The 27,789-nt window shown below is 38.4% G+C and overlaps 1 long non-coding RNA gene across 1 annotated transcript; it reads left to right on the top strand.

Annotated features, from left to right (window-relative positions):
* The first annotated feature begins 201 nt into the window (after positions 1-201).
* On the top strand, positions 202-27,454 carry LOC124555598. Its single transcript, XR_006968569.1, has 3 exons — positions 202-296; positions 15,996-16,195; positions 27,222-27,454. It is a non-coding gene; the product is annotated as an uncharacterized LOC124555598 (long non-coding RNA).
* Positions 27,455-27,789: the final 335 nt, after the last annotated feature.

A 27,789-nucleotide genomic window follows, 5' to 3' on the forward strand; every position in this document is an offset into this window, starting at 1 on the left:
TATAAAATTAAAGCATAACAAGTTGGTGTTAATGTAAACAATAAATATGAGAAATGTTGTGTTTTGAGCTAGTGAAGCTGCTGTATTTAATAAAGAGAGAAAGAAGGATACTCAAAGATTGATTAATTAAGAAAATTTAGGGTATTATTTTGATGAAAACTTAAACACATTTAAATATCAAATTGAAATGAATTATATTACAGAACCTGAACCAAAAGATGGGATACCAGTTGGCATATACTTGTTTACTGAAGAAAATTGTGCTTGCCCTCCAAGCATTACATAGATTAAGAAAGGTAAACGTATCAATCTGTTGTACTTAAGGAAAACGGTGGAAGTTAACGCTATTTTTGAATTAAAGATTGCTCAACCCTGTTACCAAAGTAAATTACAAATCACAAGGAATGAGTCCGACTGTGTGTTACCCTACTCACAAGAAAAATTTGGTAATCAAGTAGAAAATTGTTGAAAGAATGTATCTGTTAGAGTTGAAACCCCTAGAATAGGAGAATAATTAAAGCTTTGAATCTATCAACCTAAATTGAAGATTGTATTGAATTTTTTTTTCAGATTTTGAAGGTGTATTGAAAAAAGAGTTTGTAGCAATCAAACTGAAAAGTGACGAAATTGAATTGAAAATACATAGCCAGTCTCATAAAAATGGGAAAAATTCAGACACCATCAGGCTTTGTTATAAAATGAAATATGCTCACAGATATGGTACAGATACCGCTGTATGTAGAACTCATAATGCAGTGAAAAACTTTATGGTCATGATTAAAAATGGAAAGAAAGTGGGAAAATGCATTCACAAATTCAAACAATGAATCCATAAGGAAAGCAAAGGCATCGTATTCTACTGCTAAGACATGTCATATTTGTGATGGAAATTTGAATGAAATGTCTAATTCCTTAGTAAAACTGAAGAATAAGGTGGAAAAAATTGAAAGTAAAAAAAAAATCTACTCATATAGTAGTCGGATTGTGAGGAAATATTAATGGAAAATAAGTAAGAATTGATAGAATTGATAAAAGGTACGAAGAATGGAAAACAACACAAACAAAATGTAAAGAATTTGGAAAACAAATCTAAAATTTTTAAAAAACAGTATAAAAGGTCAACAGATTTAAGGAAAACTTAGAGAGAAATAAAAATTAATTTATGAATCTTATTGAGAACTAACGGTTACCCGTCACTGTGCTCGCATATCAGCAGTTTTGTTATCATGACTGACTGTGAGTAAGTAAACTGTTGCAAGCAGAATGTCAGCTACCCCCTCATGTCTATCTATTATGTAATGCTTAGCTCATGTTGTGCATCCCCCGCCCCTCTATCTATGCTGTGGAATGAACAGCATTGGCAGTTTTTACGGAGATTGTGGGCAGGAGTGTGCATCTATGCATCATACTCTTGAACTAGCTATACATTATACAAATTGTGCATAATGCAACAAATTCAATAATTTTTTGACCTAGTTTGTTATCACTGATGTAAAACAATTGTTCCATCCTCTAATTCATCCTCTTAGGGGTCGATTCTTTTTTTGCTTTCTAAAGTAGCCCATGTTCTTCCCCAGGGTTCAAGCTTCATCCACACCAAATTTTACTGAAATTGATTCTACAGTTTAGTCATGACACCACAGAAGAGAGAGTTACTTTCACATTTATAATACGAGAATGCATGAGAGAGAATACCTACAAAAACTAAAGGATCAAGCTCGCTTACCTGGAAATTTGAGTGCAGCACATAGTTACTACAAATTAAGTTATCAGTTACCTAACTTTGTATGCAGATATTTAGTCAACTTTGATTTATCTATATTAATGGGCTAGGATACAATAAAGGAAAAAACTCATTTAATAGCCACTACTGAAGAAAAATATATTAATTTTGTCAAAGCACAGACAACATTAAAAATTAAATTACTAGACACTTTTTCAAGTCACTGAGAATTAAATTCCTTGACACTTTTAGATTTATGGCTTCATCTCTAGATAAATTATCACATACGTCAGAGAAATCTAAAATGAGGAAAGGAGAAAATGGATGCAGTTTTAAGGAAAAGTGTTTAGCCCTACGATTGTATGGATAAGTGTAATAGGTCTGACGAAAGTCAACTACCCCCCCAAAATTTATATAGTAAACTTAACAAAAGTGACATAAGTGATTAAGGTTATGAACATTATAAACTGATATGAGAAAAATGTAATATAAATACAGGAAAACCTGTTTTGTACCTAGAACTAATGTTCTGTTATCTGCCAATTAATTTCATATCATTAAGAGAACATGTAGTTTTGATCCGTCTTGATATGATACAGCCCCTGGATTAAGTTTGGACACATTCCTTAATATTATTAAACAAATGTTATATATTTTAGATGATTAGTATATGGTACTGGATTGTAAACGGAGATGAAATTCGATAATATTATAAGATATGCATAAAAATGAATAATGTGTCTATGGAGGAATGTGGCAGAGATAAAGAATCAAAACAGAAGTCAGCTTAGAATAACCAAAAGGATTACATGATTAACACGAAGATCTTCCACTTGTCTAGAAAATAAAACAATTTTCAGTGTAAATGAAACTAAACTGTTTGCAACAGTGTGTAATTAAAATAAATTTTTAGTACATTATAGCAGCTTAAAACAGCATTTAAACTTGTGTTTAAGTTAACAAAGATCCGTAGATTTTAACCAATATAATTGATTAAAGAAATGCAGAAATTTGAATATGCAGATGAAAACAGTCTACAAGTAATATTGATAACAATTTCTACAAACTGATGAGTGATGCAGTATTTTGAAAAAACTATAGAAAAAATAAGAAACAGACAGAGTATAAAATTGGTATCCGATTCCAAAAAAATGTGAAAAATGTATTGTTAAACCTAATTTTGATAGCTGAACAATTTTTTAAGAGAAATCTAGCACAGATACATATGCAAAGGGCAGGAATTGAGTTTCATAAACCAATATTTGTGGCTAGCTTTACTAAAAGAATTAATGTATGATTTCCATTATAATATTATGAAACCAAAATATGACAGTATGACTGAGGTATGTTATCAATATACAGACAGCTACAGTAGATTTACAAAAACTGAAAATTTGTACTAAGAAAGAAAAATATGGTGTAGATATTTGATATTAGCGAATACCCAGAAGAGATAAAACATTTTGCAAGGAAATAAAACCATTTCACAAAAAATGGAAGATGAGTCTGATGGAAAAATTATAAACAAGATAAAGGAGTATACACATCAAGCTGTTGAAAAATAAAATAAAAAGTTTGATGATGTAAAGAGATCTATTGTAAAGAGGACAATAATGTTTGAACATTATATGAGATTTTTTTGTTTAGTAATAAAGAGGGGTAGGGAATGTTAGAACATAGCAGCAGACATGTGGTCCAGTGAGGGAACTCTTTGGCCAGGGCTACAGCTCTACCACAGCAACAACCTTTGACCCATTTTGTTGCTAGTTGCTGCTGCACATGCACAGAGTTGGATGTGTGTGAAATTTGCAATAAAGTGTAGATTATTGGTATTTGTGGTCTCCATTATTCTATGTGGAGTATCCTCACATGTGTCAGCTCTGCAGTGGTGACTCTGCATCAAATGGCACTATCGGCTATGAAGTATTTCATGTTCTTGGACTCATCTTGGTTGCAGCAACAATGGAGCCTTCATGCAACCTTAGGGCTGAAGCAATTAGAGGACTATGATGTATACAGTGTTGAGTTCATTTCTCCACTGCAACAGAGACAACTCTTGCCTTCATTAAACATGAAAGTGAAATTTTCTTGTGCGGTGTCAGTGATGTCAATGATGACCCTCACATACCTGACCTTTGTGCCAGTTACTGACCTTCTGGGTGATTTTGGTTATGAATGCCACACTTAAATACACAAGAAAGACACCTTTCAACAAGCTGTCATGGACAGAATGGACTAATGTCACTCGATTGTGTTGCATCTACCACATCGCCTATGATTCTGCTGAGTTCATTCACATTGCCAGCTCTGTTCGTCACATTACTGTGCCATATTGGCAACTATGCTGATTTCATGATTGATGCTATTTTGTTACCCCCTGCCTACCAACAAATTTGACATGGTGAAGACAGTGCTGATCCAGCATCTCACCTAAAGGCCAGAACAACAGTTGCATCAGATTATTTACAATGCATGTTTGGACACGAGGATACTTTTGCGATTCCTTATACGTTTCTGAACTTTCCTTGATGTAACACTCATGCCAGATTGCATTCTATGGGAACTGTGGATTGAAAAGTTGCCTCCCTAATTACAGCTAGCAATGATTTCGCATGAGAACAAGGCATTAGAGAAGAAATTAATTTTGGCAAACAGACTTCAAGTGCAGTTACAACAGTGAAAATTCCTAGACTGATTGTACAACAATGACCAGCCTTGCCTCAGTTGGCAACCATACTATGATGCAGCAACAGGCTGCCAAACAATGCCGAGCACAGTCATGATCAAGAATGATGTCACTCCCGCCCCCTCAGGCACTGACCTTCAGATGGTCAAAATAGAGAGACCATCAGCAGGCAGCAACATTCCACATGCTGCCAAACAACGGCCACCATGCCTCTGCTGGTTTCACATGCATTTTGATGATAAAACTTGCAATAGCACTGCACCCTGTGCCTACTCACCAAGAAGAATGATCATTGCACCAGTTCAAGTCACTAAACATGTGAGCTGATCTTGTTGCACACTGTCTTGTGCAGCAGACTCCACATCCTGGACTGCACTTACAATGAATATTTTCTTATTGACATGGGGTCTGAAGTCTGTGATCTACCACTGAAAGAAAAAACTTTATACACCATTCAAATCGATACAGCAAATAATTCAAACACTGCAGTGTATGGAACCATGCCTCAGACCTTGGACTTCAGCTTAGAAGACACATTCCCTTCAAAATTTTTCATTGTTGATGTCAACAAACCAGTACCAGGGGCTGACTTTCTAAGACTTTTTCATCCCTGTCCCAATTTGGCTCATGGAATTCTTCTACACCACAGTTGTGGAATTTCTGTGACTAGAATTATTGGCACACCACTGTCACTCATGCAACCAATGACTACAGACCTCAGCTCGCAAATGGTTAATTCTGTTGACCCATACAAGCACTATCAACAGATACTACAAGAATTCTTGTCATCTGCTCTGAAATTACAATGATCTACTCAGCAATACTTTGACATACAGAAGGAAACAGTTCACCTGCGTGAAGAGAACCATGTTATATGTGACAAATTAAAAGCTGCACATATACACTTAGAACAACTTATTCAGTCCAGCCCACATAAGGTGCATAGGCTAGCTCTGAACTGACAATTATTGGGCACTAAACTTCTGCGCAATACTGGACAGTTATCCTCTCATCAATGAGGACTTAACTCATTATTTGACAGGCACCTCAGTGTTCAGTGTATTGGTTTGTAAAAAAAAAATGTTCATATGAACCCAGAAGACATTTAAAATACAGGTATGATCACCAATTTCAGACTATGTGAATTTATTGATTTGTCATATGGACTTAAAATATGCAACAAAGTTACAGCAAAGATGTATAGAAAATTCAATTTTCATGTTTCCCTTCTGCTATGCTTGCTTGGCTGACACATTAGTTTTCTCTGCTTCCCAAAAGGAACACAACAATGATCTCAAACCAGTTTTTCCTTATTTCCAGCCAATCAGAATACAGTATTAAACAGTCCAAGTTAGCAGAAATTGCCATATTACATTAGTGGAAAACTGAAAACCATATCCTCCTCTTCATATCTCCAAGCAATCACAGGGCAGTACTCCTTATCTCCAGCCAATCACAGGGCAGTACTCCTTATCTCCAGCCAATCATGCTGTGGTATTAAAAATTCATGATGATGAAAATATCCCAACTGTGTTAATATGAACTCCTCCTCTCCTTATATAGAAACAGGGTCCAGTTTTGCACTTTACAGACTCACCTTCCTCTCCTCTTTCCAACCAATCAGTGTGTGCAATTAAAATTGTGTCAAATTACATTATTTATGTACAGGCCAATTGTGTACTTTACAATCTCCCTCCTCTTTATTTCCAACCAGCCATATGGCACACTATTAGAAATCCTCCTCCTTTTCTCTTTTTCCAACCAATCAGAACAAAGTATTGGAAAATGACATCTGATTTGTAGTAAATATTACATAACCACAACTTGAAAGACTCGTTATTTCCTTAAAAGTGAAAGATATTCATTATTTACAGTTTAAAAATGTGTCAAGTACATTACTTATTTACAAACCAATTGAGTGCATTATAAACCCACCTCCTCCAGTTTCCAGCACAGTATTAATGATCCAAGTTGATGAAAATAGATCAACTGTGTGCTTTACACCACAGGCTCCTTTCTAATAAACGTTAACAGTAAACCCTAAATGCATAAAGGTATCCCCTAATCTCCATAGGGTAAATGCTAAATGCTAAAAGTTTAACATTAAATGCTAAATAGTAAACACCAAACAGTAAATGCTTAAAGGTAAAGGCTAAATGCTAATGGTAAATGCCTAGCATGTAATGCATTGCGTCTGTTTATTACCGGTCATCATTGGTCACTGACCATCTCTGATCACAGTAAGTATAATAACGGTTCTCTATGAAAATTTATGATGGTGTCAAGTTACATCATTTCTGTGAAAGTCAAAGATGATTGTGTGTATAAGCACACATCTGGCATAATACTAAGTGATTCCAAGATCAAAAAGTTATGGATCATTTACACACATATAAATCTTCACATTTCTTACACCAAAAGTACTGTGCACACATGATGTCCAGTAATCATTTCTTGTCTCAGATAAAACTGTATCAGAATTACCTTATTATTTAAGCATATTACTGAGGAATAAAAGGAGAAACAAACAATTTATAATAATTTTATTACATAAAAAATTTCACAGGGAACTATTACATTTTATACTGTCACAATTTGAGTAGATATTTGGAACAGCTCCATCAGACAACCAACATTTCATTGCTGCATCTGCATTAATGAATTCGAAATGGCACTGAATACCATTTTGCAGGCAAATTGTGTACACTATGAATAATATATCTTTCGTGCTGTTATCTGCCAGCTTCTTGTACTGGAACAGAAACAGTTCTGTGTAGTAAATACACTTGTACATATTCTACTCTTCAAAAAACAACATGGTGTTCAGAATTGGTAAAATACTATATCTGAAGAAATTGTATTATCAATTTGATGACTTCTATAAAAGCTTTCGGATCACCAGTGGCTTTGTATGTGAGAACTAAATGTTCTTGCGCATAAAACAACCATCTTCTTTTAGAGATCTGATACTGTATTAACATCTTCCACACTTTATCACTGTTGATGAAGTCGAGTTTAGCATAACTGATGGTTGTGAGTCTTGATAGTAGACACATCTTGCAGTCCTCCAGATGAACCAACACCATTGTTCCATATCTGGTGATGGTGCATTTTGCCATTAGTATCAGATGATGCCTCTCTTTTTCCAACACTGAGAGTCTTACAATGCATGCTGGGTTCCATAGACTTCAGGTTCTGTAACGTGGAATCCTTGCTCTCATGTATTACAGCAGACATTGTGTCTCCAAATGTTCAGTGTCAACTGATAGCTTCTGAGTGAGTTTTCTCAAGCTTTTATAGTATGCCTCCCTACTGAATTAGCAGGAACTTCTTATCTTGTGTGCTGAATCAGGGATTGTGCATAAACATTTCTGGAAACACCTATTTTGCACAAAACAGATAACCCTAAGTGAAGTGAGACACTTGCATGACAAGAGAGAGAGAGAGAGAAGAAAAGGTTTATCACACTTAGCTGTTTCTTCTGTTGACTACAATGCTCTATAGAACCATATGAGATGTTCGGCATTAAAAAATAATTCCAATGCAAACCACGTCCATATTTATTTGCTTTATCCAGAGAGGATGATCACAATGTAATGACGGAAGACAAGAACTCATGTCCCGGCAACAGCAGTAGGCATGGCGGTGTCCTTGAAAGTGAGGCAAGATTACGTGCATCTGTTATTTTGTATAGTGTCAAATAGTGTGTGCTTATTTTTTCCTTCACTCCATATACTCGCTATTACTTACTCTAAATATTTTAAAATTCTTCTACAGAAACCTGCATGCTGTTTGATCCACAAATGAATAATTTGGTGGACTTTTCTGAATTGAGTCTTTAATTCTAGTATTTTTGTCTGAAATCGTAAACTTTTATACAATAATCAATGTTTTGTGAAGTTGTTCTTCAGTAGACATTATTTCATTATCGTGAATTATTGCCCACTGCTTTCAAAGCCAGCAAAACAACTAATAGCTCTGCCAATTTATTTGTGTCAGTATGTGCTGGTGATTTGTTGGAGACAATATTGCAACTGTGAATGTATCAGCTTCTTCTTCTTCTTCTTCTTCTTCTTCTTCTTCTTCTTCTTCTTCCACTTCAGTGCAATCTTTATCTTCCTCAGTGTAGTCCTCTCTTCTTCATCACCTTCTGCTTTCATAATACATTGCTTTTAATGTCTTCATGTGTCTCACTTCAGCATGTGCGCCTCAGTCTCTAAGTGGCTACTTTTTGCAACATGTAGTTGCTGAATGGACACTGAGCGAGCAAAAAGTGCTAGTACAGATCACTTACCTTATACTATTGATTATACACAACATTAAGGTAAGCATTACTTTTTTGCATCACATAGTTGTTGTTGTTGAGTGAAACCAAGGCATGGTCCCTATTTTCTTTATGTTTCAGATTGGCAGTAAATGGACTGCAAAAGGCAGTTGTTGCAGGTTTATTTATCCAAAAAGCTGCTGAGAAATTCAAAATTCATGCTAACACACTGTGAGACATACTGAAGAGTGGAAATGAATTGGACTCGAAGACAAGTGCTACTCTGAATCGTATAGTCATCGAATAAAACCACATGGTAGTGCTCAAAAAAAAAAAAAAAAAAAAAAAAAAAAAAAAAAAAAAAAAAAAAAAAAAAAAAAAAAATCTTATCCATTTTATTTTCCGGATGGGTACAAAATGGATTACTGAAGATTTGTGCACTACAAAACAAGCAGTTTCTGCTGGTTTATCAATTAGAAGGCAGCTAAAATGTTTAAAATACCACATGGCACACTGTAGTACAGATTAAAGAGTGGAAATGAATGAGACCCAAAGGGAAGCTCTACTTTTGCGTTACATGGTTGTTGAATAAAACCATGTGATGGTCATCCTGTTATGTTTCAAGTGGGTAGAAAATGGGCTGTAGAAGATTTAGAAAAGATGAAGTAGGTTGTTGCTGCAGGTTTATGGAATAATAAGACTGTTTTGATTATGGTCTGATGTTCATAATGGCTTTCAAAAATACGTGAGTCAGTGACTGGGAAACTGCACACAGAGACATTCCATTTGTTAAAAAATCCTGCAAAAAGTTAATTTTGCAGGTTTGGAAACAGTCCACATATGTATTGATCTGGATTGAACAACACACTTTGTTGTATGGAAAAAGATGGTGAGAGATCGTATCTGCTTCTGCAGAAGTAGTAAAAATATTAGCCAAATTACTGAACCAGTTTTATGCCAACAGTGCATAGTATGAGCTGAGCAAGCAAGCACAGTAATGGTCTGCAAGAGAGAAAACTGTAGCTTTTCTGTCACAAGGCCGCAGCCAGTGCTGAGAGGGCTTGGAATTTATAATTTTAGAATTTAGAATGTATTCACCTTCGAATATTTTACATGTTATTGGTGTAATTATTTACAGATGTAGCTAAGAGACATAGCTACATAAAAATTTCATGATATTTACTTTGTTGACACATTGTTATGTATAATGTGAATATTATAATTATATGTAGGAATCTTGTAATGAGTGATTTATTACAACTTAGTATGATAATAGTAAGTACTTTAAGTAACTTAAATCTGATCCCTCATACTCCTTTGTGGGGTAGTGTGCTTCCTTCTTAAACCACTTTGCTAGAACAATTTTAAATTTGCTTTAGGAAACAGAATGGGCAACTTTTGGCAGTCTAATGAAAAACCTGGGGCGTAGATATTTGTTGCTGTTGTGAATCTTAGCTAGCCTACTGTAGGGTATATGAATTGTTTGTCCAGTTCTTGTGTTGTATTGATGTACAGACATCCTAAGGTTAAAATTATTTAAATTCTCTTTAATAATGAGAAGTCAACCATACATATAGAGGCTAGGGCCTGTCATAATATTGTGCTCTATGAAGTGTTCTTTACAAGATTCTCTTTGAGTAAGTGCTGCTATACATCTGATAACCGTTTTTTTGCCCATTGAGCTGGGGCAGTTACCATAACAGTTTGATTATTTTTTTATCTTCAGTGGAGACACTTAAATTGAACACAATGTCTTCAGTTTAATTGTTATTAATTTGCAAATAATATGCCTGGAACCAGTTAGTGTATTGGTCCGTTGCTATATCTACATTACGTTGCTGCTCCTCTAGATCATCAACTTGCGTGATTAGAGATGTATCCTCTCAATATTATACCACCTGACATGGCAAGAATGAGGGTAAGTCATTTATATATACAACGAACAGGAATGGACCCACTTCTGAGCCCTGTGGAACACCTTTTGTAACAGGTAATGAACCTGACTTTTGGTTACTTATACACTCCTGGAAATGGAAAAAAGAACACATTGACACCAGTGTGTCAGACCCACCATACTTGCTCCGGACACTGCGAGAGGGCTGTACAAGCAATGATCACACGCACGGCGCAGCGGACACACCAGGAACCGCGGTGTTGGCCGTCGAATGGCGCTAGCTGCGCAGCATTTGTGCACCGCCGCCGTCAGTGTCAGCCAGTTTGCTGTGGCATACGGAGCTCCATCGCAGTCTTTAACACTGGTAGCATGCCGCGACAGCGTGGACGTGAACCGTATGTGCAGTTGACGGACTTTGAGCGAGGGCGTATAGTGGGCATGCGGGAGGCCGGGTGGACGTACCGCCGAATTGCTCAACACGTGGGGCGTGAGGTCTCCACAGTACATCGATGTTGTCGCCAGTGGTCGGCGGAAGCTGCACATGCCCGTCGACCTGGGACCGGACCGCAGCGACGCACGGATGCACGCCAAGACCGTAGGATCCTACGCAGTGCCGTAGGGGACCGCACTGCCACTTCCCAGCAAATTAGGGACACTGTTGCTCCTGGGGTATCGGCGAGGACCATTCGCGACCGTCTCCATGAAGCTGGGCTACGGTCCCGCACACCGTTAGGCCGTCTTCCGCTCACGCCCCAACATCGTGCAGCCCGCCTCCAGTGGTGTCGCGACAGGCGTGAATGGAGGGACGAATGGAGACGTGTCGTCTTCAGCGATGAGAGTCGCTTCTGCCTTGGTGCCAATGATGGTCGTATGCGTGTTTGGCGCCGTGCAGGTGAGCGCCACAATCAGGACTGCATACGACCGAGGCACACAGGGCCAACACCCGGCATCATGGTGTGGGGAGCGATCTCCTACACTGGCCGTACACCACTGGTGATCGTCGAGGGGACACTGAATAGTGCACGGTACATCCAAACCGTCATCGAACCCATCGTTCTACCATTCCTAGACCGGCAAGGGAACTTGCTGTTCCAACAGGACAATGCACGTCCGCATGTATCCCGTGCCACCCAACGTGCTCTAGAAGGTGTAAGTCAACTACCCTGGCCAGCAAGATCTCCGGATCTGTCCCCCATTTGGGACTGGATGAAGCGTCGTCTCATGCGGTCTGCACGTCCAGCACGAACGCTGGTCCAACTGAGGCGCCAGGTGGAAATGGCATAGCAAGCCGTTCCACAGGACTACATCCAGCATCTCTACGATCGTCTCCATGGGAGAATAGCAGCCTGCATTGCTGCGGAAGGTGGATATACACTGTACTAGTGCCGACATTGTGCATGCTCTGTTGCCTGTGTCTATGTGCCTGTGGTTCTGTCAGTGTGATCATGTGATGTATCTGACCCCAGGAATGTGTCAATAAAGTTTCCCCTTCCTGGGACAATGAATTCACGGTGTTCTTATTTCAATTTCCAGGAGTGTAGTTACCATCTGCTCTTTGTTGCTTAGGTATGACTCAATAACCTGAAGAGCATTTTCTCCAACTCCATAGTACTTGAGCTTTTCATTAAGTGTAGTATAGGGGGCAGTATCAAAAGCTTTCCTCAAAAGTAGAAGAGTTGCACAAGTTGTTTTTTTGTTAGTTTAAAAGAATCATATGTTTTTGTGATGATAATTTCAGCTGTTTTGACAGTGGAAAAATAAGATCTGAAATCATATTGTGAGATTATTTTACTTGAAGTGCTGGTTCATCTGTTTGTGCACACAATATTCTATAATTTTTTATGTGATTGGTATGAGTGAGATGGGACAATAGTTATCAGGAGATGCTTTATCACATCTCTTATGGATAAGTGTTACAATAGCCATTTTTAGACAATTTGGGAAGATTCTTTCATGTGGCATTTGCTTGATGGTGGTGGTCAGTGGCAGTAGAAATTCTTTCTTTACATTTTTTATTACATAATTTGAAATTCTGTAGAAATCTTCTGCTTTTGAGTTGCTAAGTTTTGCAATTACTTCACTAGCCTGTCTGTAGGATACACGAAACCAGTGGAACTTGGTTATGTTGCTTAATACCTGAAGCTGGGAACGAAACTACAGCTTTGTTTGCATCTTCAGTGAAATTTTTATGTGAGCCAGAACTGGTAAAGTATGCATGTAAGGTGGTTGGTTGACTTGGAATGTTGTTGTGCTTATTTTCAGAGCTTCTCTGTGTGTTGTTAAATTTCCATGCTGCTTTACACTTACTTGTCAAATCAAGTACGTAATTGTCATGGGCTTTCCTCTTGGCTGCTCTAATTTCTGAAATATACACCCTTCTTGCTGCTCTCTAAATTTCCTTCTTAGTTTGACTCTGTTCCAGTATGTCATAGTGCACCATCATTTCTTCCCTAAGTCATCGTAGGTGTGACATGAACCAGTTTCTCAGTTCTTTTAGTTTATTACACCAGTTCTGCTTTGTGTGTTTTTTTGTGATATTTTGGACATCATGAGTCAGAATTTTCTACTAATAATTCTAAAAATTTCTTTTTTGATTCATTGACTGAGATATCATTAGTGAGTACTATATTACATTTTATATGAGTAAAATTGGTTGTTAAATGATTCAGTTTACGTTCATTGATTGGTCTGATCACTCTTCCTGGTTCAGTTGAAGACCTGTCCAGTCTGTTGTTTAGAGGGTGCCTAAGCATAGCCCTGCATGATATGATATCTCAAGATTTAAAGTACGAAATTCAGTTTTATTTGGCTGAAAGTTGCAAATTATATTATCTAAGCATGCATTGAGTCTGATGGGTTTGTCACTTAAACTGTAGAAGTTGAGTGAACTTAATGTGTGTAATAGGTGCTTCACATGTTTTGTCTTACACCTAATGTCTATGTTAATATCACCAAATATCTGAACTCAGCAATTTTTATATTTTACAAGTATTACTATCAGTTTTTTGACCACACATGTTTACTTATTTTGGGCATAGAAGTGCCAGGCCTTATGAATGCACTTGCATTTAGTGTGGGCAGTTAATTGAGAAGATGAACAAATCCATGGCCATGCCATCTGCCATTACAGTTACTTTTTTCCTCTCTTTGTGATTCTTACTGCTTTTAGATCATACACTTGTATATCTATTATCAACAACACATACATTTTTTGGAAACAGTACATTCACTGTTTTTGCCATTTGCAACAAAGTCTAGCACTTCAGATTTATTTGAAAGTAAGATATCATGTTCCAGGGATATGACTGTGCCATATCTTTTAGGAAACACAAAAATAGACTTTGTTTTGAGAATGCATTTTGTTCAAATCTGATGATGCCAGCAGATCATCACTCATGCCGATACTTCATTGTTTTGATCATGTAACTGTTTTTGAAGGTTTTTAATTATTTTACTTTTTAGTTGTAAGTCTAGTTTGTGTTGTTCGCGGTTTCTGTGATGCACAATTTACATTGTCATGTCGTTGTTTCATCCAGGCATTTAAGGTTGATTCCTGTACATTTTTCATGCAGCCAGATGTTGCACTGTGTACAATTCAGTCCTTTCAACACTTTTTTGACACTTCCTATACTTGTTACTATGTTAAACATCATTTATATCACACACATTTACGTTTTCAGTTTTAATGGACACCATCTTAATAACTTGCATTGGACCTAAGACAAGTGCACTACCACGTTAATTATCATGACACACTCATCAAACAAATATTTTTATCACCATTTCTTTTTTGTATGCAGAGTTCTGTAGTGGAGAAGCGAGGTCTGTTGGCTTAATCTATTTTTCTCTCCAGCACACACATCTACAAAAGGAGAGAGGTTGTTTTTCCAGGAATATCTCGAGGAGGAGTCCTCTTTCCTTGGGAAATGTGTGTTATAAACAAGATAAGAAGAAACTTTCAGAATAATGTCTGCTAATCGTATTTTTTATGCTGATTGCAAAGAGGCATACTATAAAACCTGAAGAAAAAAAATTGCTTTGAAGCTATCGTTTAGTGCAGAGCTTTTGGAGAATTAACATCATAGTCTCTGTCTTTGTAAAAGATGTTAATACTACAGGTACTGCTGTAATACATGAAATCAGGGATTCCATGTTACAGAATTTCAAGTGTCTGTGGAGTGCAATATGCACCTTAAGACTGTCAACATTGGAAAAAGAGTGGTGCCATCCAATACTGAGTGAAAAACACACCATATAATAGGGAAGAAAAAATAACATGGATACAATCAACTTTGGAAAGATTGATACACAATTGTTCATGTATCTAAAAATGCCAGTTCCTATTCACAAAGTATCACATAGTGGAAGATGTTAATACAGTATCACATCTTTAAAAGGAGTCTGTCATTTTATTTGCAAGAGTGTTTAGCTCTCACATACAAAGTCATTGGTCATCTAAAAGCTTTTACAGACATCAGTGAGCAAATAATACAGTCACTTCAGAGAGAATTCTTTACTGATTCTGAACACTATGTTGCTTTTTGTAGTGTACAAATGGTACGAATATATTTTCTACACAGAATTGTTTCTGTTTGAGTATGAGAATCTGGTAGGTAGCTGGATTAAAGATACATATTCATTATTTACACAGTTTGTATGCAAAATGTTATTCAGTTTCATTAATGCAGATGCAACAGTAATATCTTGGTTGTCCAATGGAGTTGTTTCAAATATGTACTCAAATTAGAAGAGACTATTGGCTACAGTAGACAGTGCTGTATAAAGCATGGAGGATGATGTAGGATGTGCATTAAATTCACATATTTCAAATGTGTATGACAGTATAAAATGTAATATCCCCAACGAAAATTTTTATATAATGAAATTATTGTACAAAGTTATTCAAAATGGTATAGTCACTTTGAAGTGATTGAAAAAAATGTTTGCACTGAGGTAAGGTATTATATGAATGGAAACAGCAACTCAAGTAGTTGGTTGGTTGGTTGGTTCGGGGAAGGAGACCAGACAGCGAGGTCATCGGTCTCATCGGATTAGGGAAGGACAGGGAAGGAAGTCGGCCGTGCCCTTTGAAAGGAACCATCCCGGCATTTGCCTGGAGCGATTTAGGGAAATCACGGAAAACCTAAATCAGGATGGCCGGACGCGGGATTGAACCTTCGTCCTCCCGAATGCGAGTCCAGTGTCTAACCACTGCGCCACCTCACTCGGTCTCAAGTAGTTTCTTTTGTTATAGTGATCTACAGGAACAGGGCTATTAGACAAGCAGAGAAGGTATTTGGCATGATTAAGTTATACAAGTGTAAGAGTGAGTCTGCAACAGGATATCAGTGCAAAACCATTTTTGCAAATGTTTCTCATCATGTGTAATGGTTTGGAGCAGCTGAACTGTATACGGTTTCATTTGCAGGCATTTCCTCAACACTCTCCAAACAGTTGGCTTTGGAATTCCCAGGTCATGACTGGCACAAGACATTTACTTTTGTGGACTTCTGAGGAATGTTTCCATGAGCTGTTCAAACAGTTCCTGAGACGTCAATCTGATTTTGTTTTTAAAAAAGACTTCCTGTTTCCTTAAAGTTATATTCTCGCTCCTAAATGGATTGTCTGGTAGGTACAGCCTTACTGTTTAGTGTTTGCCATTTAGCATTAAGCTTTTAGCATTTACCACATAGTGATTAGCATTTACTATTATGTGTTTAGTGCTTGCTTTTAGCAAGAAGGGAGCCTGTGGTGTAAAGCACACAGTTGGTCTAGTTCCATCAACTTGGATTTTTAATATTGTGCTGGAATGTGGAGGGGGTAGGTGTATATTGCATACAATTTCCTGCATGTAAATAATGTAATTTGACACCATTTTTATGCTGTAAATAATGAAAATCTTTGAGTTTAAAGGAAGTAGAGTTTTTCAGATTGACTTTTAAGGAAATAATGTGTATCTTTGACATTCAAGGAGATAATGAGACTTTCAAGTTGTGGTTATGTAATATTTACTACATATCTGACACCATTTTCTAATAATATGCTCTGATTGGCTGGGAAAAGAGGAGAGGGAGGAGGGGGTATATAACACACAATTGGTCTGATTTCATCATCTTGGATTTTTAATACTGTGCTATTTGAGTGGTTAAAAAAGAGGAGGGAGGTTATAAAGCAAACAATTAGTCTGTACATAAATAAAGTAAACTGACGCAATTTTAATAGTACACACTGATTACTTGGGAAAGGGAGAGGGAGGAGGGCACATAAAGCACAAAGTGATCAGTGAAGGATGATATCACTGATGATGTCATGAGTCCAAGGTCATCAGTGACACCATGCATGACCTTGAAAAAGCAGTCAATAACTAAGTTCAAAGTCAGACAGCATGTCTGTAAGTATTCTAGGTGGCCCAGAGTCACTATACCCGTGAGAGTCTATGTTGATCACTGTTCATTAGCTGATTCTAGTTGAAACACTGTGAAAAAACACATGGTGCTTCTGCCATTTGGACTTCATCATGCAATTCATAACAGATGTCCAACATCTACAGGGCACGAACAATGTTATGGTTGATTTCCTTTCATAGGGAAATGCTCTCGAAACAGATACTGACATTGAATAACTTGCAACAGTGCAGCTAGAGGATGCACTGTTATATGAACTCCTATATGACAACTCAACTGAATTGTGCATTGAATGCCACGACTTCATTGGCTCTTCAAAACAAGTTCTATACAAAGTCTCCCATAACCACCTTTGTCCATTGGTAATGCTCACCCAGAGATGAGCCAATTTTGATAAATCCTATGGGCATTCATGCCCTGAGACTCATCCAACAACAAAGCTTGTTACACACTGCTTTGTCTAGCCAAATGTCAACAAATGTCAAGGAAGACTGCAAATCCTGAAGGTAAGTGTGCACTGCCGACCAGTGCTCCAAAATAGGGTGGCATGCACAACCATGAACTGAGGGCCAGTTTCAGCATGTCCACTTAGACCACACTGCCCCCCCCCCCCCCTCCCCGATTCAAATGGTTAACATTTATGCTTTCAGCAACTGAGAGCGGTAACACACTGGGTTGAAGTTTTCGGGGCATCACTGCTGAAACCACTGTAAAAGCATTTGTCAACCTATGGATTTCTGGTTTCAGTTGCCCTGTCACAACAACAACAGACCAAGACAGTCAATTTAAATCACCACCTTTTATAGAACTCTGTCATTTTCGCAGTGTCCAGTGACTTTGAAAATCACCGTACCACCCAAAAAGTAATGGTCTTGTATAATGATGGCAACAAAATCTAAAAACTGCTATCTTGGAAATGGACAAACACCTTGCCATGAGTTCTTTTAGCTGTGCATAAGGCATATAGAGAAGATCTTGGTGCATCCCTCATGGAATTCCTTTACAGAGAAATTCTCACCCTTTCAGCGGATTTCATGGGACCATCGCCATTGCCTACAGACAGTTACCACAGTTTGCCCTCAAAGTTAAACAACATATTCCACACCTAATGATATATCACCCCTGCAGGCTCATGGATCCTAGAAAATTTTTGACCACATAATTCTGCGTGATGATACTGCCTGACCAGCATTACACCCATGCAACTGAGGACTTCACACAGTTATGAGATGGGCTGTTCGTACCTTTGACATTTTGCTGCACGGCAAACTGACTACTGCTACGGTCAGCAGATTTAAACTGGTGTGGACGCCACTCAGCATACCTAGAAGTACCAATAGCCACATAGATGATATTCTGCACATTAACGTGGATGACAGTGAAATTATAGCATGAATGGTCATGTGACAGTTCTGAACCGAGGAGCTCTCATTCAGACTAACCAATGACCTACCTGTGGTGTACGGACAACAAGGTGAGCAATGTGTCCGTGATGGAACACCGCCAGAGAGCATGCTTCTGACAATACAGACTTTTGTCAAATGTTTTTCAGCAGGTGGGTGCCTCACTGTCTCAGCTCTCCAAAATCTTGCTCAGCCCCAGCTTCCACCACCAGAGCAACACACAGACAGTACTTTCACACTCTCTCCTCTCTGTAACTTCAGCCTCCACCACTTGCCAACTCTAATCTTCACTCTTGTTTTGCACAACCTCATTGGCTTCTACCTTACCTCACACAGTACAATTTTTTTGACTGTTACCAATAACTCACACTCCACTGTCCAGTGCAGTGAGAAATGGTCCACACCTGTGTGAAGTTGAGCAGGATCACTGTTCCACCCCTTATGACCTGCACATCATGGAGAGAGGGTGGGGCAGTCTTCATGGCAACCTATCAGCAGTCGTGCAACACACTTAGGAATCTCTTTGGTCAGTGGTACAGATCTACCACAGTGCTGTGTGGATGTGTGTTTTGATGTGCCTACATCTGGCAAAAAAATGTAGATCATTGGTATTTGTGGTGTCCATTATTTTATGTGGAGCATTCTCACCTATATCTGCTCTACAAGAAAAATTAATTTGAAAAGGAGTGAAAAGTGTGTGGCTTATAAGGGCTCTAAATCCAATTGATAGTAATATAATTGTTTTAGAAAATAAGAGACGCATTGGTTTGTGGCCATTTTTCCAAGACTTAACAAACTTCAGTCATTTTTGCCTTAGAATATAAATCTGCACTGCCTGACAAAAAAGTGAAGCACCCAGAAGGAGAGGAGGAAATCAAATGAAACTTCATGGGTTGAGAGAGAATGTGATGTTGTTTCAGTGATTACAGCCTGGAGTCAAATTTACAAAGAAAATAGCAGTGGGGGCCCAATTATCAACATGACATTGCATCCTGTCAGGCCTGGATGCGTGCACTGGTTTGGTTCAGAAGGATGTCATAAAGCAGTTATAGCCTCTGTTGAGGCAAGCTGATAATAACTGTTGTAAATTTTCTCTGATATCCTGGATACTGGCACAGGGATGGATGTGATATTCGAGCTGGTGTCTCATATTTTCTGATGGAGACAGATCCGGGAATACTGCCAGCTGCTAGAGTTCCTCAAAATCAAGCAGACTGTTCATAAAGATATGTGCCATGTGTGTATGAGCATTGCCCTGTTGAAAAAATGGCACCACAGTACTGGTGCATGAGAGGTAACACATACTATATTTAATGGACTATAATTTTTAATCAGTTAAAAAAAATAACATTTTGACGTTTTATTACTGGATGCAAAGCCAAACTAAAAAAAATCTCTGAAAATTGTCATCTGAACTTTCTTCTTCCTCTTTTTCTTCCTCCTCCTCCTCATCATCATTGACATCATCATCATCATCATCATCATTGTCCTCTTCATATATAAGATGGTCTTACTGCCACACTCCTTGAAAGATTTAACAATAATGTCTTCTCTCACTATAGATCATGACTGTTTATCCACTGACACACTTGTTTGATTGTAGGTCATTTTAAAGCTCCCATTGGTGTGAATTCATGTTGGATTTCATCTATCATCCATTTGTTCCATTCCTCTCTCATATGCACTTTAAATGGTTTATTTATTGAGACATCAAGAAGTGGCAGTTGTGAAGTAAGTCCTGCAGGAATAACAGTGAGCTCTGTATTTCCCAGACACAATCTCTCTTTCACAGAAATTTCCAAGTGAATACTACACTGATCTATCACAAGAAGAGAACTCTTCTTCAATAAAACACCTTCCCTTCTCTGCAAGACTCTGTTAATCCATAATTTCATGCCAGTCTTGTCCATCCAACCCTTGTCATGCATGTGAATAACATCATCTGACAGTATTTCAGAATGTTTTGGCAGTGTTCTGCACACAACAGTGTAGTTCATTTTTTCATGTCCATTTATATTTATAGTTACAGTTTTAGCCCCTTTCATGGCAACAGTTCTGATACTCAGCACATCAAATGTCAGAAGTTTTGTCCATATTTGCTGTTTGGCTTGTTCCACACTGGTTTTCTTCCAGTGTTGAATAATAAAGCGATGGAAAGATAATATCTTCTCTTCATACTCTTGTGACATTTTGGTTCGCATGCTAAGTCCGTGATGCTTCATAAACCTGTAACACCAACCAACTCCGCCCTTAAAGTTTGTCAAGTTCCACTGTGGTGCTAGTTTTCGAGCATGTATTTGTATCATTTTTGTATTAATTCCAATGCCATTTTTATGGTGACCTTGAATCCATTTCAATACATGATGTTCTAGTTTTGGCCATTTTGCATTCAGTCCTCTATTTGCACATTTAGTCTTCCTTATTTTTTCAGTTCTTCTTTACTAGCCCAAAACTCGCAAATGGTATTTTCTGTTGCTGGAGGGCCAAAATGCTGCTCAGCTCCTGTGTTTCCATGTTCTTATACATATGCTATTACTTCCAATTTATACCCCGCATCATATGAATACCTTTTATTTTTCTCCATTATGAAACCAGCCACTAAAAAAAGTATAATACTGTTACAAATCACTTTCAGTTCAAGTTTACTGGTACCATAGATTGCAATGACACATCATAGGTTAGACAGTGTTCTAGGTTTTTGATGGGGGGCCAGGAGAGAGACAGTGTTTGTAACCTTGTGCATCCCCACAACTCATGTTTGTCACATTGGTGCACTGCTTCTACCAGTTGAATCCAATATTGCCAGATAGAAATAGGTTACCTGCAGCATCAAATTTTATATTAATTTTTAGTATAAGACACATCTGAATTTTGGAGGCAATTTTTTGAAGAAAAAATGTGTCCTATAGTCCAAAAAGTACAGTAAGCATGTGGGATGTCTGACGTGTGTGTGTGTGTGTGTGTGTGTGTGTGTGTGTGTGTGTGTGTGTGTGTGTGTGTGTGTGTAAGATACATCTGTGTCTTCTGCATGCTTCACTTTGTGTGTCATGGATTGTATTTTAAACACTTGATTGTACATAGTTCACTGCCACTCTGTCACCTTAATATTCACAATTTCTTTTCACTGTGTCCCCAATTGAAAAATTTCCTCTGTTGGGGCCACAAATGTATCTTTACTGACCTGGAGCTGCACCTCAGGTATTTCATAAGACACCTTTTTTGGTTAGCTACCCACTATTAACGGACTTGATCAACATTTATTAAATAAAGTACACAACATAGCCACAACTGATTATTAAGCTCTTCATATTTATTGACACAATTTTCCTGTTTTTGATGGTCAGGTTTATAACATGCAGGAGCCTGAATGTTTGTTACAGATCAGTAAGCTATGCCAGCTATCAAAATATGAGGGTTGTCCACAAAGTAAGTTCCATTTGGTTATATAAAACAATGGTGTACAGATACAGAAAAAATAATTATTGTACAAAAATCTACAACTGTTAAACTACTTTTCTACATAGCTTTTGAAATTTTGTAAGTGCGTATCATAGTGTGACACAAGTTTTTGTATGCCTTCTTTATAGAAGGTTGCCACCTGTGTATTCAACCATGTGGTAACATGTTCTTTCAGGTAGTCACCATCGTTGAAATGTTGAGCACCAAGGACAGATTTTAGGTGATTTGTGGAACTTCTATAGCAAAAGCACTAAGTGTAAACTTACGGTTGTGCTTAATCTTCTCTTCAATTGTGTGAACCAGTTCATCAGTAACCACAGACGGGTGTCCGCTTCATTCTTCATTGTGCTCTTTATCACAACCTTCATTGAACAGTCCGACCGATCTTCTAACCATTGAATCACTCATAGCATTTTGTCCATAAACCTCACAGATTTGCCTGTGAATTTCCTTTGGTTTAACTTTCTTTGCATTTAGAAAAGGAATCACAGGTCTGATTTCACACGCGGTGGCATTTTCAAGTACGGCTGACATTATAAAGAAGCACTACAAAGCACACGTCAGCAGCAGCGTGTCTTTTCCTTGAGTCAGAGTAACTGCTTCGTGCACTTGGAACTGCGATCATAGCGCTGCCACGGATAGAAATAGAAATGAAACTTACTTTGTGGACGACCCTCATATCACGTAGTTCACTGGAGGCAGGCTAACACATTACTTTGTAAGACTCTGATAGAAATAGTAGATTCACATGTTAACAGTTCAGCACTAATGAACTGAATAGTTATCATTTCAGTTGCCTTTCGCAGACACAGTAACTTTTCATTATGCTAACTAACCACAGACTGCCTCAAGAACTGCAACTGCAACTGTTTTTGGTCGTGTGTAATACACAAAGTTACAATTTGTTTAAATACAGAACTATTACATTTCAGATATTGATATAAAAATCAGTGAATTAAAAGGAACAAAGAACCAATAGCAAATGACATAGGTATGTTTAAGCAAAAGCAGTATAACTAGAAAACTGCTGAATTGTTGGTACTACATTATGAGGGTGATTTCAATGTAAACACGGATCCCTTGAGACAATCAAAAAGTTCGTATCAAGTGAAATTTCCTAACTCAATTAATTAAGAAACTAACAAGTAATTTTACTGAAAATTTGCATTTTTGGTACCAAAAAAATCATGGCTATAAGTTTGTGGTACTGAATTTTGGAAATAGTTACATTTGAAGAGTCAAACGTTGTTGAACACTGAAAGATTGAATACAAATAGATTTTGACATATAAAAGTTTTTGGGAAAAGTAAAATGTTGGTTGGAGAGAGGAAAATGAGGGCTTTCTAATGAGCTATAGCAATTTAGAAACCAACTTCTTGTTCACTAAAAATTTCACTGCTACTTGGTTTGCATGTAAAGCAAATCATGAATATTTCTTTAAATTAAACAGACTCATGTTGACTTACTATACTAGTGCTGTCAGATTGCACAGTGAATAATTAAATTTTTGGCCGGCCGAAGTGGCCGTGCGGTTAAAGGCGCTGTAGTCTGGAACCGCAAGACCGCTACGGTCGCAGGTTCGAATCCTGCCTCGGGCATGGATGTTTGTGATGTCCTTAGGTTAGTTAGGTTTAACTAGTTCTAAGTTCTAGGGGACTAATGACCTCAGCAGTTGAGTCCCATAGTGCTCAGAGCCATTTTTTTGAATTAAATTTTGGGAAGCCTTACCTGAATAAGAAATCTGATATTTTGAGTAACTATTGTATTGAGCTGATGTCATCCAACAATCTTCACAATTTTAAACTCATATCTGAACCAAAACAAATTGAAATAGGTGTTCCACAAGGCAGCATTCTGGGCCCATTATTATTTCTAATTTACACTCCTGGAAATGGAAAAAAGAACACATTGACACCAGTGTGTCAGACCCACCATACTTGCTCCGGACACTGCGAGAGGGCTGTACAAGCAATGATCACACGCACGGCACAGCGGACACACCAGGAACCGCGGTGTTGGCCGTCGAATGGCGCTAGCTGCGCAGTATTTGTGCACCGCCGCCGTCAGTGTCAGCCAGTTTGCCGTGGCATACGGAGCTCCATCGCAGTCTTTAACACTGGTAGCATGCCGCGACAGCGTGGACGTGAACCGTATGTGCAGTTGACGGACTTTGAGCGAGGGCGTATAGCGGGCATGCGGGAGGCCGGGTGGACGTACCGCCGAATTGCTCAACACATGGGGTGTGAGGTCTCCACAGTACATCGATGTTGTCGCCAGTGGTCGGCGGAAGGTGCACGTGCCCGTCGACCTGGGACCGGACCGCAGCGACGCACGGATGCACGCCAAGACCGTAGGATCCTACGCAGTGCCGTAGGGGACCGCACCGCCACTTTCCAGCAAATTAGGGACACTGTTGCTCCTGGGGTATCGGCGAGGACCATTCGCAACCGTCTCCATGAAGCTGGGCTACGGTCCCACACACCGTTAGGCCGTCTTCCGCTCACGCCCCAACATCGTGCAGCCCGCCTCCAGTGGTGTCGCGACAGGCGTGAATGGAGGGACGAGTGGAGACGTGTCGTCTTCAGCGATGAGAGTCGCTTCTGCCTTGGTGCCAATGATGGTCGTATGCGTGTTTGGCGCCGTGCAGGTGAGCGCCACAATCAGGACTGCATACGACCGAGGCACACAGGGCCAACACCTGGCATCATGGTGTGGGGAGCGATCTCCTACACTGGCCGTACACCACTGGTGATTGTCGAGGGGACACTGAGTAGTGCACGGTACATCCAAACCGTCATCAAACCCATCGTTCTACCATTCCTAGACCGGCAAGGGAACTTGCTGTTCCAACAGGACAATGCACGTCCGCATGTATCCCGTGCCACCCAACGTGCTCTAGAAGGTGTAAGTCAACTACCCTGGCCAGCAAGATCTCCGGATCTGTCCCCCATTTGGGACTGGATGAAGCGTCGTCTCACGCGGTCTGCACGTCCAGCACGAACGCTGGTCCAACTGAGGCACCAGGTGGAAATGGCATGGCAAGCCGTTCCACAGGACTACATCCAGCATCTCTACGATCGTCTCCATGGGAGAATAGCAGCCTGCATTGCTGCGAAAGGTGGATATACACTGTACTAGTGCCGACATTGTGCATGCTCTGTTGCCTGTGTCTATGTGCCTGTGATTCTGTCAGTGTGATCATGTGATGTATCTGACCCCAGGAATGTGTCAATAAAGTTTCCCCTTCCTGGGACAATGAATTCACGGTGTTCTTATTTCAATTTCCAGGAGTGTATATCAATGATATATAGACTCCAGACAGCTCAGCCGAAATTCTACTATTTGCAGATGACACAAGTATCATAATTAGTGATATAAAAGAATCATTGTGTACTACAGCAGAAAAAATGCTCTCGTACATACAGTCATGGTTTTATTCAAATAAGCTGACATTAAATACAAAGAAAACAAACTGTATACAGTATGGAAGCAAGTGTCAAGGGGAAAATATGTGCCTTACGCTGGATAGCAAACAAATAGAAAAAGTGTACAACACCAAGTTTCTGGGAATGCGAATTGACCAAGATTTAAACTGGAATGAACACAGTGCATATCTTACTCAGAAACTTAGCTCAGCATGTTTTGCCTTAAGAATAATATCCAAGGTATGTAGCAAGGAATGTATTAGAGTGGTGTACTTTAGTTATTTCCAATCAATTGCAAGCTATGGCATAAGTTTTTGGGGAAAAACCAGGTCAAGACTAAATGACATTTTCATTATGCAAAAAAGAGCTATTTGTATCATGACACACAGCCCACCACAAACTCACTGTAGACCCTTATTCAGACAACTAAAGATACTGACAATACCATTGATATATATTTTTAAATGCCTGGAAATTATCAGTAAAAATAACTGCGATCTCCAAACCAACTCAAGCTACCATGATCACAATACAAGGCATTTTAAAGACTTCCACATTCCCTATGTAGCAAAAACTAGAAGTCAGAAACATGTTAGCCACTTAGGAATAAAGCTTTTAAATGCACTTCCATCTCAAATTAAAGAATTGAAAGGCAAAAATAATTTCAAGTGGGAAGTAAAAAAAATACTTGATGGAAAAATGCTACTACAGTGTAAATGAATACCTGTCTCAGACTGTGGATTGAAACCTGTACTTTTTTTTTTAAAAAATTAAACTAATTTAATTATGTTTTCAACTTTGTAATTATGGTACTTATGAAAAATCTGTTAAATATCTGTAATACGTTTTGTGTATAAGGAGTAGTTCATGATCTGTAATTGTTTATCATGAGCACGTACTTTTGTTTTTGTGTAATAAGTTCTTGTACACTACTTATATACTATGTTTATGTAATTTGTTTTGCTGTTTGTATATGTTTGTCCATTTATTATGTGTATGTGTTGTTATGTGTTAGTGTTACTTGTAATCAAATGACAAGTCCTATATCACATGTGTGATCTATTGGTTGCTAAATAAATAAATAAATAAATATTATGTATTATAACAAAATGAGATTAGCCAAGGAAAAAATAATACTGATTTTAACAAATTCCTGTTCTTCAGAAAACACTTTCCATGCCGTTATCAGTCTATATTTCATATCATCTCCATTTTGTCCATCATTAGTTACTTTGCTGCCGAAATTGCTGAACTCATTTATTACTTTTAGTATCTCATTTCCTAATCTAATTCCCTCAGCCTCGCATGATTTAAATTAACTGCATTCCATTGTCTTGTTTTGCTTTTGTTGATGTCCATCTGGTATCCTCATTGCAAGACACTGTCCATTCTCTTCAACTGCTCTTACGAGTCATTTCATATCTCTGACAGAATTTCAATGTCATCAGCAAGCCTCAAAGTTTTTACTTCTTCTTGCTGAACTTTAATTCCATCTCAGATTTTTCTTTGGTTTCATTTACTGCTTGCTCATTGTACAAATTGAGTAACATCAGGAATAGGCTAAAACCATGTCTGAACTAACTTCTCAACCACTGCTTCCCTTTAATGCCCCTCTACTGTTACAAGAGGCATCTGGTTTCTGTATAAGTTGTATGTAACCTTTCACTCCCTGTATTTTACCCCTGCTGCCTTCAGAATTTCAGTGTTTGCAACATTGTCAAAAACTTTCTCTAAACCTACAACAGCTATAAATGTGTGTTCACCATTCCTTAAACTATCTTCTAAGATAAACCAGTGTTGCCTCGATTGTTTCTACTTTTTTAAACTCCTGAGGTCAACTTCTACCGTTTTTTTCCATTTTTCTGTAAATAATTTGTATCTGTATTTTGCAACCACCACTTATTAAACTGATAGTTTGGTAATATCATACCTATCTGTGTTAACTCACTGGGCTACCCCATAGATGTCAAGCACCAGCAGATGTCTACAGTGTCGGCCATCATTGCACAACTGGCACGTAGATGTAACAGTCACTCTGTGTCCACTATTGTGAAGTGTGGCCACCAGGGGGAGACACCACGGGCAAGTGGTCACACACGGTAGCTGTGCAGACACCTTCCAGTGCCACCTGTGAGATGCTGTCTATGTATGCAACTGCCACCTGGTGGTCGCCTTCAGTCTGCTCTCGCTCTTAGTGCTGTTTATTACACTCCCTAGAACTGTACTGTGTCTGTCTTGTGAGTTCATTAAATATAGTTGTTTTGGAGTTGTTGTCATGTGTAATTTTATTTTGAGTTGCAATACTATCAGCACCAGCTGTCTTTGAAAAATTACATTCTTCTTTTTTCTTTGTGTGTGTGTGTGTGTGTGTGTGTGTGTGTGTGTGTGTGTGTGTGTGTGGTGTGTAATGCAATGTTGGTAACTATCGTGCAGAAGAAATAAACTAGCATGAAGTCGAATAATGTAAAATTGTCTGAAACATTTAAATAAGTTAAAATTTTCAAGAATTTCTACATTTTATCAAAAAAAAA

Source organism: Schistocerca americana, chromosome X (genome assembly GCF_021461395.2).
Source record: "Schistocerca americana isolate TAMUIC-IGC-003095 chromosome X, iqSchAmer2.1, whole genome shotgun sequence".
Lineage (NCBI taxonomy): Eukaryota > Metazoa > Arthropoda > Insecta > Orthoptera > Acrididae > Schistocerca > Schistocerca americana.